Source organism: Humulus lupulus, chromosome 6, assembly GCF_963169125.1.
Source record: "Humulus lupulus chromosome 6, drHumLupu1.1, whole genome shotgun sequence".
NCBI classification, from domain to species: Eukaryota; Viridiplantae; Streptophyta; class Magnoliopsida; order Rosales; family Cannabaceae; genus Humulus; species Humulus lupulus.
The window spans coordinates 13,622,479-13,636,799 of NC_084798.1; the positions used below are offsets into that span (position 1 = coordinate 13,622,479).

A 14,321-nucleotide genomic window follows, 5' to 3' on the forward strand; every position below is an offset into this window, starting at 1 on the left:
TGTGAGAACATGAATGCAATTAGTTATGTTCATCATCCTTTTATAATTGTTATTTTTTAAAACATTATAAATGCCCAAAAATGGTGTGGATGGAAAAACTTCACATTTACAAAGGCCTAATGTGGACGCCAAAAATTTAACATACGTCGAAGATGGCCTCCTTGTCACCGATACCCCACAAGACCAAAAAGTGAGACCCTCACCTCCTGTGACTCTAAGCACTTCGTCGGAAGGCACCTCGCGCCTAGGAGGGGCGATGCCTCATGGGACTACTGCTGCATGTCGAGGGTGGCGCCTCGCAAGAGAAGGCACCTCGTGCCTAGGAGGGGCGGTGCCTCGCGGTACTGCTGCTGCACGCCTCAGGGGGCGCCTCGCGAGACATGCACCTCACGCCAAGGAAGAGTCGCACCACAAGGGTCACCTCGCGAGACACGCACCACGCACTAAGGGAGAGTCGCACCTCAGGGGGTGCCTCGCGAGGTTAGGCGTCTCACACCAAGGAGTGGTTACTGCCCATGGGACCCACGTCTCGCACTAGGGGAGATGCCTTGTGAGGGTAGGCGTCTTGCGCCAAGGAGTGGTTACACCCCACGAGACCTGTGTCTCCCTCCGAGGGAGACGCCTCGCGAGGGTAGGCGTCTCACGCCAAAGAATGGTCACACCTCACGAGACCCCCCACGTTAAGCACCAATGCAAGGCCTCTCGGATCATGCCCTTATAAACCAACTCACAAGTGCCCTCACTTAACCAAACATTGAGGAACTCAAGACATGGATACGACCCCGAAAAGTGGTATAGTGGATAAGATTCTCATACCAGTGCAGAAGATACATGTGCAATTCCTGTACTATGTCAATAGTGGCAGTACAAGAATGGTACATAGTAAGGACTCCCCCAGCAAGCGTATGTGGTTCATAATTGACAATTAGTTGGGGTACGACCTGGTACCAAGGTAGAGTACATTTGCAGACCCCTGACACGTACTGAAGCCGAACACCACTCCTCCAACACCACTACCACCTACACCACGATCACCTAGAGCCTGGATATGTAGTTCATTGTGTATTCGGGACCACAATGTACTAAGGACCATTAGAGCTCACCTATAAAAATGACCTCACTTGATCATTGAAGGGGGCTGGAAAATTCTTGTAACACCAGACTAGTCTAAGAGCAATATACACGTTTTCTTCCATTATTCTTCTGCAATCTTTCTTTAAACTTCTACAAGGTTTTCTAAGTTCATAAGTTTCTTGTTAACTCTTTGAATTTTTGACCTTAATTCGTTGTTGAGTTCTTACCGTCAACAAATAGGTATAACATTTGCCCCCATGTTAGTTTTTGTGCTTTGAATAATTCTGACTTAGTTATATGAGAAATTTCCCCATTCTTTTTTGGTTATATACTTAAATGACCTTTTAATAAAATAAATGTTTCCTTAGTATCCAAGCGATCACTTCTCTAATCGTTCAATAGGCATTCAATTTGACAACAACCTTTTGGGCTTGTTTGCACTTGCACTCCTTAACAAATGAGTTGTAGGCCCACTATTTTGCAAGAAACGTAGGCCCATTACTTTGTAAAACCTAAAGCCCAAATTATTGTGGTTCCCTTAGAAGCTTTCACGATTGTAGAAGCCATCTGTCGCCGACCCCCTTGCTCTTAGCAGAAGCCGACGCTACGACTGGAGCACTTCCTTCTGTTAGCTGGAGTGAAGTTATCATTGGGTAAGGAGAAGTACTTCTGCCGCCGTCACCATGCTTATTTACTTTGTTGGGTATTCATTTCTATCTTATGTAGGCTGTAGTTTTTGGGCTCTTAAAACTATTGAAAATCTGAGTCAAAACTAATGAAAACTCTCTAACTAAGCCCTCGACATTTCACGTCTTTGAAGCCCCAGGTTTAAAGTCCTCAGAGGTGCTGCAATTTCGAGCTTACCTTGCTGATTTCAGGAAACTGTTGGTAATCAAAGGTCTTTTTGGTAAGCTTTTGATTCTTCCTGAATAAAAATAAATGAGTTCGTCCTTCCCAATCACATTCATTTCAAAGATACGTGTGGAATTATTGGTTCTCCTTTGCACCTTTAACTTCTAGTACATGAATGAACATTGCTTATTTTATATGTACATAAGCAAACGAACCAATCCCTCGTTGTTAGTTTGCTTTATATATACTAGTTGAACCAGAGTAGAGGGTCTTCCTCTGGTTGTTTCTTGCATATTGGTGGGAACATTGTGTTCTTTGGGTTGTGAAATAATAATCAAGAATGCTAGCTTTTATTCTATTACGAACATATAGTTTTATGCCATTTTTTCCAACAGTGAACGAACTGGATGCTTCTCGCTTATTGTAACTTTTTTTTTATGTTACTTTTTCTATTAAGAAAATAGACGAACACTATAAGCACATAGACGAACACAAATCTATCCCCCTTTGATTTGATACATGTTTTCCCACTAATTGGGCACTTGTGAATAAAAGTGAGTAGATGTCCTTTTTGTCCATCCATCTAACCATAAGCGAACAACCACTCTCAAATATTCAAAGTCCCAAATGGTATACTAATCAATATCTAATAGGTACATGCCAAGTAAATTGAGGCCAGTGGAGTAGAGGTTTCAATTTATTTTGCTTAGCGCCTATATATGAACATAAATGAACATGTTATTTTTCCTCTTCATATTCTATTCACACCATGTATAGATATAGGCAGATAATAAAACTTCTCCTGTAAAGCTGAAAACGAACATATTATGTATGTAGGCCCATACGAACAACCTCACTTAGGTCTGGATCCAATCCACCTATCCTTAAGTTGAATTTGTTAATGTCCTGTGAACAGGATGCTTGAACCAGCCCATAAACGAACATGATGCTTTGAACTAGCCTTGAATACTTTTGACATATCAATTTTGTTCTGTTCGCTCCTTGTTCAAATAGGCGAACAAACACGTTGTCTTTTGCTTAGCTCATGCTCAATTTTTATGAGTGAGTTTACTTATTCTCACAAATTATAGATCTCTTTGAAAGCTAGCTCATTTCTGTGTTTTAGTATCTTTTTTGTTTTGTTTGTCGTAGTTGTACACTTATTGGCAAACAGGCTGCATATTGTGTACGTGCGAACTGAATCTTACTTTTTTCATTCCATTTTAGGTACTTGGTTTGGTTGGTTTTCGAGACATCCAATTTCTTTCACAATTCGGTTAGTCCTCGCTCTTCGAAGTGTACAAGGATCTGTTCGTCTCTATTTGCTTTTGACCTGCGACCAGGTCCATACCTTCCAAAAAACCAAGAACCTTAAGGAAGAGGAAGAAGGTTGACTACACCGAAAAAGAGCTTGGAGAGATCTTTAGCTCGGAAGGATTTGTAACATCGAGATCCACCTTTTCTACAAGTGACCTATCTCATTTAATAGACAAGTATAGACTTATTGGTGAACTTGGACTTAGAATCCCTCTTAACGACAAGTGAGCAGGCTCCCCACCAGACAGATATACTGCTTTGAGTCTCATGCATTGCCAAGCAAGTGCCTTCCTTCTACTCCACACGTACTTTGTGGAAATATGTGACTATTTTGGCATAGCCCCGTTCCAACTGACAACGAACAGTTACAAATTATGTGCACTACTACGAATTTTATACAGAGTGTTGGATTGGTCTCCTCATAATGTTTAGAGGCTCATTACTTATTAAATATCAAGTCCAACCGCACATCAAGTTATGAAGGATTCTACCAATTGTGTAGCTATTATGGTGGTGAAGTCCTTGAGAGTCGTGTTTCAAACCCTAGTCGCTACTTTAGTCAATAATTTTTTACCAATGCTATCAAGTCCGAGCATAGGACATTCCATGATATTGGTAAGTGTCTAGTTGTTTCCCTTTGATAAGGTTGTCTGTTTGCATCCTTTACTGTATGCTTACTCTGTTTGCATACATTGTTGTTTCAGGTCGCTATAGGTGACTAACTCCAACCTCTGGGATGCAAGAGCGTCTTTCTCAGTTACAGTGATTGGGTGACAAGTATAGGAATGCATATTTCCTTATCAATGACAACAATATGTGATTGGTCAGTCTACTCGAACCGCACCACTCATTGGATCATCTATCTCCCCCTCCAGAGTTTGACTACATTCCCTTTTATGAGGTATTGGAGTCAATGCATGAGGGGCGACCTGAGGAGGTTACTAATGTTGTTCGCAATGGCACAGTCATTACTATTCATGATGAGCCAGAGAGAGTACATTTTTAGGTTTTATCTGCTGCTTCTTCCCCGAGCAGTCTTTGCTCTATGTTGCCCAACTATCTAGAATTTGGCTTATCGCAAATAACTCTCCCTTTTGATTCTTTTAGTGATGTGGGAGGTTTTAATCTTTTCCCTGGAAATGGGGAATCGCCTCTCCCTTATTGGATAGATGAATATTTTCTTGAGGAAATTTTTACTGCTGATAGTCCTCCTGGTATATTATCTATTCTTTAACGCATCCTGACTGCTATATATTCTTTACTTGCATTTTATCTGACCACTTTTCATTGAGAGGTGACATGAATGCTCGAGATTTGTTCAGTGGCCCTGAAATTATAAGTACAAGGGATGATAAGAGGAGAAAATAGTCAGCGAACGAGGATAAGGGGAAAATTGTGGAGTCTTCTTTTGCTCGTCTACGCCAGAGTTGGTCTCCTGCTGGGGTTACACCACCAGCTCTTGTGGCGACTACTAGTGAAGTCCCGACGACTAGGTCCTTATCTTCCACACTTCCTACTCGTGTTTGAACGGTGGTGCCCAGGGTTGAGGAGATTATTCAGAGTGACCAAATACGGGCAGGTAATTCTCCAGATTTTGCATCCCCAACAAGATCATTTGCCATTCCATGACCAACACTGTTCAAGTATGTTTCTTCTCTTATTTTTGTACTAGTTATCTCTCACTTTTTTTTTTCGTATTGATCTCTTTTTATCCTTTGGAGACAATGTTCATTTTTACCCATCTATCTTAGTCTATCGACATTTGAAGAAGGATAAGGATGATACACGTTGTACCCTCATGGCTGAGATACACACTATTTGTTGTGAGAGGAACAATTGTAAGACTGAGCTTGAGCAACTCAAAAGCACTTCTTGTACCGAGATCAATCAACTAAAGGTTGAGATTGACTGTCTCCAGAAGTCTCATACTGTTAAGGTTGAGCAACTTAAAGCTGATGCTAAAGTTGACCGCCTTCAAATCCTAGAAGAAGAATGAAAGATCTTAAATAACATGTTCTTTCAGGTCCTGAAACACGATTGTAGTATGGATTAATCATTTCTGAATGGTGAAGAGAAGTCCCTACTAGAAGCTTGCGAATAGGGACTTGTTGATGAGAAAAAGGCTTCTGTTTGCTCCCCTTAATACAGTCAGGGGATGGTGAGGTTAGTTCCAGGCCTGAAGATCTTGTGACTAGCACTTCTTTTGACCCTTTAGCCACCTCGAGCGACCAGACTCTCGAGCCAGAGTCTTGATAGCTTAGTCTACTTTTGACCTTATTTTCTATTGTATTATGTACTTGTATGTGAACAAACATACCACTTTGCCATTTGTGAATGGTGCAAACAACTTGTGTATTATTTATATTTGTTTTTCTTGTCTCTACACGATTTGTGTTATTGTCTAGACTTTATGTTTAGGTGAGTAGACACAATTTCTCCATTATAGGTAGAACGAACAAGACACGAGCATACACATTTTTGCCTTTTTTGGGTAGAATGAACATAACACTTTTTGGAAAGTTTGTAAAAAAATTATCTTGTTTGTTCTTTCTTATACCCTATATGCCACCCACATTATTTAGGAGTCTCAGTCCTTCCATCTCTTTTTAGCATAATTCATTTATCGACACCATAGGGTAACAAAATCACTATGTTCGCTTAATGTATATAAACATGGTCAAACAATCTATGATATGCGAACATGCCACTAAAGGTTATTCCTTGAATTGGTAGGCAACCAGATTTGGAGGTTGTCCTTTAATGGTGATCAATCATTGTTTAAAAGTTGTCATATTTTCTAATTGCTATTAGATTTTGAGGTTATCTTCTAAACTAGTAGCCAAAAGAATTTGAAGTTATCCTTGATCAAAGTTCAAGGTCGTCTTCTTTTCTGAGGATGCTTAAGAGTTGATTTTAGCCACTCGGTTCAAGGCTGGTTTAGCTAGATTTAAGTGTTTACTTAATAGCTACCTGTTAGTGTTCAAGCCTTGTACCTGGTTAGGACTAGGATCTTATAGCTTAATAGCTTACCTATTATCATTCAGGCCTTGTTGCTGGTTAAGAACATGATTTTGTAACTTTGATTTTTTCATGTTAGTTTGTTAAGTTTCATTTGGAATCATAGTTGATAATCTGAGTTATAGTATTAGCTCAGTTTTTATTTACAAATTTCTCTTTTATACTAACTTGAAATTTTCAAGCCTTGATTGTGTTATTTAAACTTTCAAGTACGTCTAATTGTTTCGTTAATTCTCACAATCACTTTGCATACTTATTTAAACACATAAGTATGATGAGCTTATAACTGCTCGCAACTCATACTCCTTTATTCATAAGAGCACGGTAGGCTTAAAACATTACTTAAAATTGTGTTGCACAAAAAAATTGTAATATATTGTGCCTTTTGGGGTTATATCCAACACCCATATGCCCCCCAAGTAACCAAGTTATAAATCTTAGGCTATTTTTACCCTAGGTTCGAGATAGTTTTATAATGCAGAATTCAAAGTTGTCCTCTTTCCTTGTTATAATAAGAATTTGAGGTTATCTTCTTTTCTGATCGTGATTGCTTTATGAAGCAATCTTTAATAGTGATCATTCTAAGAAGCAATCTTTGTTCGCACACCTAGCAGGTTTGTTCTTCGTTTTTGTTCATTCTCTATGTATATTGTTGGAAGAGCGAGCTTGTTTCTAGTTTTCAAGCTTCAATTCATTTCTTATGTATATAGTCTAGTGAATAGGTAAAAATAAGTTGTTTTAGCCTCTATGAGGGCTTGTGGGCGACCAGACTTCTTTTGGTAACATTGAGGAGTACCAATCATACTTTTGTTTTCTTGTTTACTACGTACAATGCACTATAGGCGAACATGTAAAAATGTGATATAGTCTATTAGAGTGTTTTGTTCATTTTTCACAAGGTAGCATAATGTACTATAAACGAACAGGCTCCTTTGATTATTCTTTGGACTCTATTCGTTTCAGGTGTCAGCATAAGCGAGAACAACCTTGCTTATTCTTGGTACTGATGCTGAATGTCTTCGAGCTGGAAATTTTTTGAGCCGTCTTCATAATATTTTAATCTAATCATCCAAAGTTGAGCTCGAAATGGTTCGAGCATAATCTTTCAAGTAGTGTTTGTAACCTTTTGGTCCAACCATCCAAAGTTTACCTCAAAATGGTTCGAGCATAATCCTTTGAGTTGTATTCCATTATTCATGTTTGCCCTTTGTAAGAATGCATGGGTGAATAGGTTTCATTAAAAGGATAAGTCGAGCTAGCAAATCTTTTGAGCAAACAGATCTAACCATCTTTGCCCTATTCGAATTGTCCCTTGTGTGTGCGAAAAGGGGTTTTTGGCGACCTTGAAATGGTCCCGAGAATAATCTTCCTTTCTTGTTCGCGTAGCATGAGCTTTATTGAGTGGACAAGGTCTTGAAAACTAAGTCATCTCGATTGGTGTTTATGTCATCTCGAAAACCACAAAATTGCTTGTCTGCTCATTTTACACAAGTACGATTGAGAACATAATTTTTTATGTTATAGTTTCAACTCGGGTGATTACTGTCTCAGAGATCACCTTTGTCGCCATCTCGAATGTAAATTATGGTTTAGTTCAGAGATGAATTTCATTTATAGCTCGAATGACTTGTGTAGAGTAATGACCAGCTTGGCTATGGGTACCAAATACTGCTTGGATGACTTGTGTAGAGGTGTGATAAGCTCTAATGACTCGTGTGGGTCAGCTCAAAGATGAATTTTGATGGCTCGAATGTCTCCAATCTCAGAATTGTCACTAATGGCTTTGAGTTGTTAGTTCCATAAGAACCCTTTGTTTTTGAAGCTCCGTTCAACTCTAGAAGTTTTAAAGACACATAAACGAACAAAATCTCATTGCCATGAGAGGTTGAAGTTGAACTTAGGTGCCATGAAACTTGTAAGTTGATTTCCTTGATAGCTCATATATGCTATCTTAGAATTGCATGTGATGTGGGATGTGCATGATTCTTCTACATTGATGAGCGAACATGTTTCCTCTTAGTAATCTTGTTAATATTTTTCGTTTTGAATCCTGGTCATTCCTTGTAGGAAAAGTGAGTGACCAGGTTACTCATTTTTTGTTTCGACTCTGCTAGCCCCTAGTGTACACATGGGCGAACACGATTCTTTTCTATTCGTGTCATGTACAAGTGAATGAACATGAATTTTTTTTTAGGTTTATAAGCTTCATTTTGATATCCATCGATTTCGTAAATGCATACATGCAATTACAATTCAAAATAATCAATTTATCACTATCTCCAACTTGAACAAGCCGCCACCATAGGTGGATCTTTTCTCGAACTACAGTGATCGATCCACCTTGCAAGTCGGAATTGCTGGATTTTTAATTTCAGCCTTGTGCTCCAATTTGAACGCAATTATGTGAAATTATTTTCTGTATAGATCATTGGATTTGTGCTTTGCCTTGGACGAATCTGGTGCTTGCTTGTGATTAACAATTGAACCGTAGTGGCCTAAGTACAATCGAACAGGTGAATTGATCTAGTCCTTGGCAAATTTGGGGGTTTGCTGCAGATAACTTCATCAAAGTCTTTATTTGTAGACTTTGTTAGATTGAATCTCTTCCTTTCGAATATACTCTCTCAATGAAAGCACCAAACTATTGACACCGTATTTTGTCAACTCGAGAACATAGGAGTGTTGACATTAACATAAGAGCATAGATTCAAGAATAGAGATATGATAAAATAAAATAACACCATATTTTATAGTGGTTCGGCTCCAAAAAGATGACCTATCCCATCTCGTCTCATTTATAGTGAGAAATTTAGGGTTACATATAAATAATGGGCCTAAGCTATTAGGCTTAGCCTGTAAATAATACATTACAACATTATAATGACAGAAATATACTTGTATTTTGATAAATGGCGACGTTGTACTCCTTTGCTAAGTCTGCTAGTATCATAGCCTATCAAGAACAAACAGGTGTGAAATTAACAAAGGTTCGCGATTAGGTCGCGATCAAGTATCTCTGTTAGCATTCCTCAGACAACTATAAACAAATAGGAACAAGAGTGTGCAACTGGGCGGCAAGAATCTTCATGTTAGCGTGTGATGGGTTGCCTTGTGCGAATAGAGGTGAAAGAACTTACCTTTTGCGAACAGAGGTAGAAGAACATCTCTTGTGCAAATAGAGGTAGAAGAATCCCTCTTCTACGAACAAAGGTGGAAGAAATTCTCTTGTGCGAACAGAGGTTGAAGAATGTGGTTAGGCTACCAAATCCCTTCTGTTAGCGTTTGGTAGTTTTCTTTGTGCTTTGTGAGAACAGGAATGCAATTAGTTTTGTTCATCATCCCTTTATAATTTCTATTCTTTGAAATGTTATCATGTAAAAAAAAAAAGGGTATAACAAAGAGCATTGATTCAAAAATAGAGATATGATAAAATTATTGGGATTAGTGCTTTTTAAAGCATATGTATTGAATAATGTTTTATGAAATAAATAATTAAAATGATTTTTTAGCATATATTTATTGTTTATTAGTATTGATAGAATAATCTGAGATGAATATCAGAAAATTCACAAATTTGCTATTGTGACTACAATCTTGTATTGGTATGAGAGGATTAAGATTGTAGGAAACGAATTTAAATAGTTTGTAGTAAAAAAAAGTTATATGAAATCTTTGGATTAAATACTGTAAGTACAGTTCACTAGTATTATGAATACATGTAATCTAGATCTAGATTACTTATGTAGTAGGACATCTTGGGGTTTGTCGAAATGATGAATACATTAAATAGTTTGCAGTAAAACAAATTGATCTTAATCATGAAGTTATTATGAACTCCTATTTATGTTATATTAGTTCTTTGATTCACTCGTTATGATTTTTCAAAATGATCAGGCTGAAAACTTTTGTTTTGGGAACTCATTGATGTAAATAGTTAGGGATATAATATACAACTATGGAATCTATACCTTTCTGATAGGAATTGAATGATGGTTCTCTTAAGGGTTAGCTTTTGGAACTGAAAGATTATTGAGCTCAAATTCATAAATAAGTTTATGAATTAACCTTCACTAGTAAAGTTAATGGAACTTAAGGAAGCAAGATATAATTAAAGAGGAGAAATGGTAATTAATTCCTACATTAATTATGAATCATTAATAGAGGAATAAATTGTATGAAGTGATTAAATCGATAGACACTTTTTATATATAATAGTACTCAATAAATAAATGTCTATAATTACAACAATGCAATCTCATATTTTTAGTGGAATAATATTGAGATTAATAAATTAAGGTTATTATATTAGAGAATTTAATTAATAATCTAATTATATCTGAGCGTGAAATTATATGTCCATAAGTCCCCGAGATGGCTCTATAAACACATAAATCATATGTAGTGAGATTATTGTATGAATGAATTTTGGATGCAACTTGTGCCACATGTGCATGGCCCATGCACACGTGGGCTATGTTTATAGATGTGTTTGGTTTTATTTAGTTTTAAGATGTGTGTTTGATTGGTTTATCTAGACTCATCGTGAAAGCTATCTCATCTTTAAATTGCTTGGACTTGAGGTAAGGAAGTTAGCTAGAACTCTTATGCTATTATGTTGAGTTGTATGGGATATCAATTGTGAGGTAAATTGTTAAGTATGTATGTGCTATATGACTGTATGAAAAGTAGAGTGTTGTTAGCGTGCTGAACGCGACACAACAAAAAAGTTACCAAGGTATGATGTAACTCATAGGGCGGACGTGCCGATGTTATTCTGGGACCTGAGATCTTAATTACCTCGCATATGAGGATTTATTGGGTTATGCTTTACTGGTTACCTCATAGCACTGTTTGCTTTATTTGTAATGATGAATTTTCAGATAAAGTGTATGATATTATGATATGTCTATGATATGCCATTTTAAGCTTATGTACGGTAAGAATTGTTTTGTATAGTACTTTTGTGAATTGTTGTTCTTGTTTGTACTTCCTTACTCGACTTTTAGCTCACACCTTACTTTCTCCTTTTAGGTAGGCGATAGGTTTTCTCATTGGCATGCATGGTGATGCGAGGCGTTCTATGGTCTAAGTATGTATGTCGCGGGACTTTGATGAACAGAAAACGATCTAGCAACACCTACAAACATTTTTATGAGTTTATCCTGTTTAATTATATTTTCAGTGAGATTTTAATATTGCATGAAAGACATTATGTTTTAATTTTAACAAATGGGCCCATATTGCATGATTTGATAATGCCCCGCTGAACCTTTTAAACACTTGTAGTATTTTTCTAAATAAGTAACGATTAGATACCGTATGTCAATGATAATAGATTGGGTTGCTTTACAAATGGTATCAGAGCTGGTCATTAATGTTTCAATGAACCCCTCCACATACATTCTAAAGACTGGGAAAACCTCATCTCATTATGTCGTAAGTATATTCTTTATTTGGTTTACATTGCTTTACTTTCTTTATGCTGTTAGTACTATGGTTGGAGATTAGACATTATGCCTCAAATAATTAGGACGACTAGGAAGAAACTCCTTTAGGAAATTCATGAGATTTTGAGGGTTAGTATAGACGAGGTAAACGGTAGAAACAGAAGGATTTTAGTTCTCCGAAAGACGTATATTGTGAATGAACGCATCAAATAGATGACAAGGCATGGGTGAGATGCACCATAGGAAATCGCTTGTATGACACTATTAAGTTTCAAGTAAAGTGAAGAATGGAATACGACGACGTAATATAATTGGGCACTATCAAGATCAATGGACACACAAGCTTTACGATGCAATTTTTAATAAGTTAATATACATAGTTTAGGGAGTGTAGTCCACAACATTATCTTGCGGGGTGATGTTGCTAACTGGATAGATACGTGCAGTCGCTAATTAGACTTCAGTGGAGGAGCATACAAAGTGGACACGCCACAAAATTTGGTAGCGAACATAAACAAAACCTCAGTGGAGTGGATGGAGACTAAGGACAGGGTGAGGTGAGCAAATCCATCACAACGAAGTTCAACATAGAAGACAATGACAAGCAACAAAACGATGCAACATTGAGGATAAGTAATGAGTTTCGACATGACAAAACAAGACAAATGCTACTGGTACAAGCTAAGGATTACCATGGACAACAAGATAATTAGCAATCCTGAAGATGGTTGCTATAATTTGGTGGGACATGGTTAAGAAGACACAAACTTTAGACACCATGACCTGGGCTGACTTCGTACAAGTCTTTAGCATAAAGTACTACAGAGCTACAATGTTTGCAACTAGAGCTGATGAGTTTGTGTTGCTGACATAGGGTAGTCTTTCAATCACAGAGTATGCCCAGAAGTTTGATAGACTGGCAAGGTTGCAGCTGAGATAGTCCCAATAGAGACCATGAAAGTTCAGAGATCATAAGGGGACTAAAGCCTATGATTCCTAAAGATGTCAAGATGACTAGTATAGAGCTGGTTAGTTAAGCTGAGATTCTAGACAAAGGTTTAGATGTTGGGTACATGGAAAACCATATATGGAAGGATTGTGCTACAAGGATAGAGGAACAAGAATAAGGCCTTACAAGAAAATAACAATAGGAAGGCCCAAGAGGGTTAAAATAGTGCCACTGACAAAAGGCCCAAGATCACAGCTCCCAATAGTAATCACAACAACCACAACAACTACAACAATAATAATAATGGTTGAATCCACCAAAACCGCAGGACTAACTTCCCTAATTGCCCCAAGTGTTCATGCAGACATTTAGGAGAATGTCAGGCAAGCTCAAACATATGATATAAGTGCGGTCAAGCAGGCCACTTGAAGAAGGATTGCCCATAGTGGAGGGTAGGATCTTAACAAGGAAACAATGGCAATCTAGCTCCAGCTAGAGTCTTTGCTTTGACCCAGGGAGAGGCAGCTAACAGTAATATGGTTATGATAGGTCAGCTTTCTATTTCTGGTGTTACGTGTGGAGTCCTCATTAATTCTGGAGCGACTCATTCTTATGTTACCTTAAATGTAATTGATAAATTGGGATTACCTTGTAAACTGTCAGGGAGTAGTTTTAGTACAATGTTACCATCAAGTGACATTAAGTTGTCATCTAGGTGGTTACAATCAGTTTCTATAGTAGTTGAGGGCAGGGAATGTCCAGCAGACCTTGTAGAGTTAGATGTAATATTATGATGTAATTCTAGGCATGTATTGGTTAACCAAATTCAGAGCTACTATAGACTACGAAGGAAAATAGTAGAGTTCAAACCAGATGAGGGTGAATCTTTTTCTTTTAAGGAGTTGATGGGATTTTGAAAACCTATCATTTCGGCCTTGGAAGCTCGGAACATGATGCAACATGGGTGTTTAGTATTCTTGGCAAGTGTTGTGGATAAGTCTAGAGAAACAAAGTTTAAACTATAAAATGTTCACATAGTCTGTGCATTCCCGGAAGTGTTTCTCAAGGATCTACCAGGATTACCCCCGGACAGAGAAATCGAATTTGTAATCAAACTTGCACTAGAAACAACACAAATATCTAAGGCACCCTACCGAATGGCACCTGCAAAGTTGAAAGAACTTAAGACCCAACTACGGGAGTTGTTGGACAAGGGTTTCATTTGACCAAGTCATTCGCCATGGGGTGCACCAGTACTATTTGTGAAGAATAAAGATGGAAGTATGAGAATGTGCATTGATTATAGATAACTCAATAAGGTCACAAACAAGAACAAGTATCGTTTGCCTAGGATAGATGACCTTTTTGACAAACTGCAATAGGCAGTAGTGTTCTCCAAGATTGACTTGCAATCCAGGCACCATCATTTGAAGGTGAAGGAGGGAGATATTCCCAAGACACATTTCAGAACTCGCTATGGGCACTATGAGTTCTTAGTGATGTCTTTTGGATTGACTAATGCCCCACTGACATTCATGGATATGATGAACAAGGCATTCAAGGACTTCTTAGACAAATTTATAGTGGTGTTTATAGATGACATCCTAATCTACTCGAAGATTAAGGAAGAGCATGAGGAGCATTTGAGACCGACGCTCAAGAGA

The 14,321-nt window shown here is 37.8% G+C and overlaps 1 long non-coding RNA gene across 3 annotated transcripts; it reads left to right on the forward strand.

The window, feature by feature from the left end:
• The first annotated feature begins 1,595 nt into the window (after window positions 1–1,595).
• On the forward strand, window positions 1,596–5,628 carry LOC133781693 (uncharacterized). Of its 3 annotated transcripts, XR_009870228.1 has the most exons (5): window positions 1,646–1,727; window positions 1,895–1,981; window positions 3,154–3,858; window positions 3,948–4,886; window positions 4,995–5,628. It is a non-coding gene; the product is annotated as an uncharacterized LOC133781693 (long non-coding RNA). The 3 variants fall into 3 exon arrangements; XR_009870229.1 differs by having other exon boundaries at window positions 1,596–1,727; window positions 3,948–5,628; XR_009870230.1 differs by having other exon boundaries at window positions 1,626–1,777; window positions 3,948–5,628.
• The last annotated feature ends 8,693 nt before the right edge of the window (window positions 5,629–14,321 follow it).